This window comes from Gobio gobio, assembly GCF_949357685.1.
Source record: "Gobio gobio genome assembly, chromosome: 6".
In the NCBI taxonomy this organism is placed as follows: Eukaryota; Metazoa; Chordata; class Actinopteri; order Cypriniformes; family Gobionidae; genus Gobio; species Gobio gobio.
In genome coordinates, this window is record NC_137102.1 from 20,973,615 (window position 1) to 20,981,462 (window position 7,848).

A 7,848-nucleotide genomic window follows, 5' to 3' on the forward strand; every position below is an offset into this window, starting at 1 on the left:
AAGTGCAGAAATTTGGTGTCCAAAGTCATTTGCTTTTTTCATATTTTCTGTAAAAAGTGTCTCATTTATCTGAAAATCATGATTTCTTGTTGTCCGAATTAGTCAGTGTATTTTTTCAGTCATGTATCACTTTTCTTATGGAAATATTTCATTTATTTTATTTATAAAAAACCCTAGTCCTTTTCCTAGTTATACAATATTAAATTGTTTAAAAATAACTTTTATCTCATGAAAATATATCCATAAATCTGTTACCGTACCATGCACAAAAAATTGGTGGAATTATCAAACAGAAAATGTCACTTTCCCTCACTTAGATCTGAAGCACTGAAAGGTGTGTGTGGTCTCTGAGAAAATATTTTAATCTAAAACAGTTATTTTGTTAACAGTTATTTCTGTAAAACAGAATGTATCACTGATCACACGGTGGGTTGTTTAAAAGTATTGCAATCCTGATTTCATTAGTGCCATGTGCTCTTAGCATTTATGCTAGCAGTGGAGTTTTTTGGCTAAAAGATTATAATTGTTAATCATGTTTCCGTCAAACTCTGTTGCCAATGTTATTTCTTCACTACATTGCCTATAGTTTGTCTGTAACAGAGTTGACAAACAATACTATAAAGAAATAACTTTTCCGTTGAAAGGAAAAAAAGGAAGTAGCTTGTGTTTGGCCAGCACTGAATTATTAAAATTGAATATGTTTGAGTGTGTTGAACGTTATGTTATAATGCTACTTTGTGTGTTCGCTCGGCGGCTATGAGACACTTGTTGCGCACTGCAGTATGCTAGATCGATATTAGTCATGGTAAAACATGGCTACTCGCAGTAAATCATCAATAAGACTAACTGTGTTGAGCTATATAACAATGATTAGTTCAATGAATGTATCCAAACAGTTGCTCACCTGTCTAATAAAACATATAATATATTAAAGCGTGTCTGGTGTTTCCATGGTTTCTACAAAATCGAAATCACTGAGACGCACAGACGCGGTTCTGCCCATTGCTTATTTCTCTTGATTTAAACATTCATGGAAACATTTGGATAATGTGAGTACACAAGTCAACAAAATATATAATATTGTTCTAGTGGGTTTTGGATATTTTAATCCAAAAATCTTACATAGTGTGCCTTTAAAAAAGGCAATATTATTTTTTTTATTATTAGTTACAATAATGAGAATTTTGGGGGTGTTTCATGAAAATAATTTGGTTGAAAACACAATCCCCCCCAAAAATCCTAACCCATAAAACAGACCTTTCTTTATTCATAAGTTAATTTAAGTATAATTTCTAATGTCTTTCTTTCGATTTTGGAGTGAAATAAGATTAATCAAATTTTTGCTGTTATTTCATACATTTAATTTAATTTGTGTCTTTAGTGTTGATGTCACATTTCCCCATGCATTGTAAACAGTGCAATAATATCCTCAGATTTTTGTTGTTCAGGTGAGGTTATCAGAAATGCGTGAGCCAAAGAATTGCTAACCACTGCATTTTTTGAGCTATCAGTGTCGTGTGCTGTGTGAGTTGCCTTCGTGAAGTCAACAAAAAGTTCTTTGTCTGGGTGCCTACATAGCTGGTTCTGTTTTGCAGGCTGAATTGTTGAACAATTCTTTTACAATGATACATTTCTGCATGCATCATTTTCACAGATTAGACCAACTATACACCATATGGCAAAATGGCCAAGATATATTTTAAATATATGCCAAATATATGTTTTATAGTTTTATGAATTGAAAATATATTTTTTATTTTTATTTAAAAAAAAAGTTATAAACACCAAAATATTAAAATATATTACAAAAGGTTACTTCAAGGGGCATGAAAAACACTTCTAATACATTTGCAAGATTTGAAATGAATTTAGTTGTTACAATCCACGTCTGTCCCTGAACTCCATTTCCCAAGATCCTCCCTGTCTCACACCTGAACGCTCCTCAGGGCCGGCCCTGAACAATTTGCTGCCCTAGGCAAGATTTTACTTGGTGCCCCTTGTATCAAGGTTTAGCACTACATGTTTTCAGTCTAAGTTGCGGAAACATTGGTACTGTTTTATTTTTTTAATGCATTGATGTTTTTTATTGTTGTTGTTTTATATGATGTCCAGTCCATTCTACCCCGTCATTATGTTCATGATATTACTTAATTTTTTTAAAAGGCTGATGATAGTTAAACTATACAAAAATAGCACCTACGCCACATTACAGCCTAGACACAAATAACAAGTAATTGCATCTAGCATTCATGCACAAACTATTGAGAACTAGCAAAAGTGTTTGTTTTCCAGTAGATGGCAGCAAACTTCCACTAATATGCACATTCATGTTCTCACCATGAATTAAACTGAGAAATTTAGATATTTAATGTGAAATTTACATAAAATGTTGCTATTTTAAATAAACCTGTATATAAATATCATTACTAATTTCGGCAAGTACATTTTAAAATGTCCATATGTCCCCTTAAAACTGCACAACTGTAGAGTAAAAACATTAGGCTATTAAAAAAGTGATATTACATGAGTTAAAAAAAAACAGATATGATTTTTTTGGACAAAATACACTATCTGTGGTCACTGGAGAACCCAGAACATCTGCTTGCATATAGTTTAAGGTAAAACTGGAATTAATTAGTGTACATTAGTATTTTACTACTATGCAATTAAATAAACAGTTCATTCATTACATCACTTTACCTCTGTCTTTACACTGCAAAAAATGCTCTTCTTATTTAGTAATTTTTTCTTGTGTCCAGTCCAAACATCAAAAAATTCTAAAATCAAGATGTATTGGCAAGATGGGGGGCGGGACTTACTTCATCTAAATGAAGTAAGTTAGCTTAAAACTAGCACAATTATCTGCCAAATGGGGTGAGAAAAATTATCTTATTTCTGTTTGGGACAGAAACAGAAACAAGATTATTTTTCTCACCCCATTGGCAGATAATTTAGCTTGTTTTAAGCATAAACTCACTTAAGAAAAATTATAATTTTACTTATCTAGTAAATGCATCTTGGTTTAAGAATTTTTAGATATTTAGACTAGAAACAAGACAAAAATACTAAATAAGAAGAGCATTTTTGCAGTGTTTCCCTTATCTTGCCTGCATCAGAGGGCTTCTGTTTTTTATGACACTACAATTCGGCCATCCGTCATAAATTATCAGGCAACTTTCACCGTGTCTACACCTGGAGCGAGCGGCCAAGCACCCTAAAAAATGAAAGCAATCCTGTCTACATTAGATGCGGCGAGAGGCGACGCGACACAACAAATTCTCAACGTTAAACTGATCACGCGTTATATTTCTGACGCACTTCAAGTAGCTCGGCGGGGGAGATTGATGAGGCGGACCGGGAAGATGCGGGGGACTTAGTTAAGTTTTTTTGCCCTTTATTTGGTGATATTTCAAATTAATATGAATAAAATAGTATCAGTTGTACATTTTGGCGCCCCTATGGATGAGTGGCGCCCCTAGCATTTGCCTATTCTGCCTATGCCACGGGCCAGCCCTGGCGCTCCCTCATCATCTTTCCCACTCTCCCTGGATTCCCTGCACCTGGCGTTCATTGTTTGCACTCCCTTTATGTTGGACTCACTTCACTGCACTCCTTGTCCGTTCTTGATGTTGTTATGTGTGTTTGGTTGGTTGTTCCTGTTTTGATTAAACCCATCTATTGTTTTGAAGTTCTGATTTTGACTCTTCCCTGCCGCACCACAGACAATAACATTAGTAAGGTTAGATAATTTAGGCATGGGGCCTATACCATGAAGCCGGTTTAGCTGGCTAGCCATATATGTTTCAGCTTAGTTTGTGCCGATCCTGGGTTTTAGGTACCATTAAAGTGGTTTGGCTTTTAGCTGTGTTCATCTCCATAGTAACTTAAGCTCCACGGCTAACCTGCTCCAGGGCAGGTTATCTTCTGGATAAGAGATCTCAAACTGAAGACCAATCAGCTGTGAGCAAAGTGACACACCTCTGATGCAATAAAGTCACTCCCCCTTTTTCTACTCCAAATTAAAGGTCACTACATAGCAAATGTTTTTTAAAGACTAAAGCGTCTGGCTTTTGCAATGCTTATTTATAATAATAATAATTTTGAATGAAAATAATTTATGAAATTATTATACCCTTTATCAATTACATGTATAATTTTAGTCCATCAATCATTAACGGTGCTCTAAGCGATGTCACGTGTTTTTTAGGCCAAACATTTTTTTGTCACATACAGCAAATATCTCCTCGCTATCCGCTAGCTGCCTGTCCCCTGAACAAACTTTAAAAAATGCAGTCTCTGTAGTCCGCCTAAGCTCCACAAACTGAAACAAAAACAAACTGGTGCAGGCTGGACCGCGAAGCACAACAAAAAGTGGAAATCGTTCTTGTTGGCTATTGACTGTAGCACTGTTTGTTGTGCTTCGCGGATAGCGAGGAGATGTTTGCTGTATGTGACAAAAAAATGTTTTGGCCTAAAAAACGTGTGACATCGCTTAGAGCACCTTTAATAGGCACTTTGTTAAAATGAATATAAATAGCCTATATAAAGGTCATACAATAAGCTATAAAAATGACTACATGTGAGCTTAAATGTTCAATTCTCTCTGGCTATCAACTAAACTAACTTCATAACTTTTACTTGCATTGACGTATAAGATTTTTCTTTAAGTGTTCCTCTTTCATAGACAGCTCTTTTCTTCTTGCTGTGTAAATTTGTTTAATGTAATATTCTGCAAAAGAGAGAAAGGAATCTCGGTGCTTCTCTCGCGAGAAGTGAATTTCAGTTTCACTGATCCACAGCTGATTGGCTGTTCACTACTGATGTCACAGCTAAACTCCTAAACTCAGGATCAAAGCCTGAGTTGACAGAGACAGTTGATGATCAGCATCATGGGACCAACAAAGCCTGAATAGGTTGGTTTGGTTTTGTCAACTCGAAACTAATCCTGTAACCCTGAGTTTGTTAAACTACCATCATGGTACAGGCCCCTGGTTTCACGGACAGGGTTTAGATTAAGTTTGGATTAGGCCTTAGTTCAATTAGAACTTTGGTAGAAGCTTGGTATAATGTGTTATAATTTGAGTGGTACTGGTGGAATTCCAAGGGAAATTCGAGCATGTCTTTGCGTCATTACCTCATATCTGTATACATAAAGAAGGAGTCCCGGCTATATCGCATGTGAGGATGCTGCAGGTGGCAGATCATTTATAGCCTTTTCTCACAGCAGTTGGAATAATTAAACGTTTAATTTTGGCGGGTTGTAATCCAGAAAGGTCCAAACGACAATCATCAGTAACAACTGGAGATTCACCCGTAGTCAAAAGCAAAAGATTAAAAGACTGTACGGAAATTGAAATCTACAGGTAACGTTAATTCACACTAAATACACATAGTCATGCAATGCTGATGTTGTTAACATTAACAATTTGATAACAAAGTAAAACAATAATAATAATTTGCACGGTTTGATGTGATATGAGCTATAAAGCGATCATTAGATTTAGGGTGCGTTCACACTTGTAGTTCGGTTTGTTTGGTCCGGACCAAAAAACAAAAACAAAACATATAGTCCTGGGGCCTGTACCATGATGGTAGTTTAACAAACTCAGGGTTACAGGATTAGTTTCGAGTTGACAAAACCAAACCAATCTATTCAGGCTTTGTTGGTCCCATGATGCTGATCATCAACTTTCTCTGTCAACTCAGGCTTTGATCCTGAGTTTAGGAGTTTAGCTGTGACATCAGCAGTGAACAGCCAATCACATGCTGTGGATCAGTAAAACTGAGATTCACTTCTCACGAGAGAAGCAGTGTGATTCACTTCACTCTTCTGCAGAATATACATGATTGAAAAATATTAAGAATTTAAACAAATTTACAAAGAAAAGAGCTGTCGAGGACAACTTTAAGAAAAATCTTATACATCAAATCCAAATAAAAGTTATGAAGTTAGTTTAGTTGATATAGAGAGAGAATTGAACATTTATGCTCACATGTAATTTTTTTTATAGATTTAGTTATTGAATTTAAAGCTTATTTGTATGACCTTTATATAGGCTATTTAGTTTAATATTAACAAAATGATTTACTCAAATGATACATGTGTAATTGATTAAGGGTATAATAATTACATAAATTATTCAAAATTATTATTATTTTAAATAAGCATTGTTAAAAGCCAGAGGCTTAAGTCTTTAATAGCCATTAGCTAGTGACCTTTAATTTGGAGTAGAAACAGAAGGAGTGTCTTTATTGCATCAGAGGTGTGTCACTTTGCTCACAGCTGATTGGTCCAATATCAGTTTGAGATCTCTTCCAGAACATAACCTGCCCTGGAGCAGGTTAGCTGTGGAGCGTAAGTTACTATGGAGATGAACACAGCTAAAAGCCAAACCACTTTAATGGTACCTAAAACCCAGGATTGGCACAAACTAAGCTTAAACATATCTGGCTAGCTAGCTAAACCGGCTTCATGGTATAGGCCCCTGGTCCGCTTAGCATTCACACTGGTATTTTTAACAGCGAACCTAAAGTTACTGAACCAAAGGCATAGGGATACCTGATTGGTCGGCTTTTATGACGTATATTTCGCGACGGAGCTTGCTTACCGAACATTCAAAACAATGCTGTTTGCTGGATTAAACGCGATCATTTTATGCGTGTACATATGGTTTTATTTTTAACAGCTGAGAACTCACGAAGAGCTCATAAAATGTTCAAAACATTCAAAACAGCACCAGGATTTCCTCCGTTGTAAGCAGAAATGAAGATCTGCTGCAAAGAGACGGCAGTTGATGAGGCACTTTACCTCCTCGTTGCTCCACGTTTGCCCTCTACTAATTTTGGATACACCGATCTTTCCGCGTCGTCAAATCAGCTGACTTGTAGCATCGCATCTTGTGACATCACGTCCTGTGTCTTTGGTCTGTGTTGCGTTCATATATCAATCGAACCGCACCAGAGTTCGTTTGGAAGCGGACCGAGACCCATCTTTTTAGCAGTCTCGGTCCGCTTGTTTGGTGCGCACCAGGGTTCGGATGGCAGCGTTCACATATGTTCAAATGAACCGCACTAACCGAGCAATCGCACCAGGGTTCGTTTTAATCGAACCAAACATGATAAGTGTGAAAGCACCCTTAATCACCGTTGGTAGCATGGTTTATTGTAATGCTTTTTTTCTCATTTGGTCAGAAAAAAAGTGGCAGACTTGTTACTTACTTGTTCAGGTGACATTTTGCAGGGAAAATTCTTATTTTGGTCATACCCCAAGACATAGAATCTGTGATTCCAAAGCACAGGAATTTCCACAGGGGTGCGGCGAATGACAGCCACACAAACTCCCTAAAACATTAGATTCATCTGCGCTGATGAGCTGTGCTGATGGCCCGATGCACAACCCAGGTAAAGACGATATTTCCGCAAATAACTGCAATTGCATAGCCTAGAAATCTAGAGGCACCCTAGTTGCAGCAAGTCTAATTTGCAGCCAGGGTAGTATAGCACTCTCCATTTGCTTGCGAGCTGGAAAAACCAAACTCTGGTCAGGCCAATCACATTGTGTATAGTCGGATGGGCGGGCTTAACATAATGACGGCAGAGTTGCCGAGGTTCCGCATGCTACTTGAAAACCAAGAAGCTGGCGAACAGTGGTCTTTCGAATCAGATTGGCCGCGACTCTGGAAGACTTGGAGTTAAGCTTTTCTTTGAGAAAAGAACAAAGAACGGCACTGAAGTCATTCTTAAGAAAGGAAGATGTGTTTGGAGGTTTGCCGAGCGGATACGGCGGAAGTTTAATCTATCAACTAGCTCCGCTTCACCTTCTCTGTAGCTCTGGTTGGTTCTAGCGCT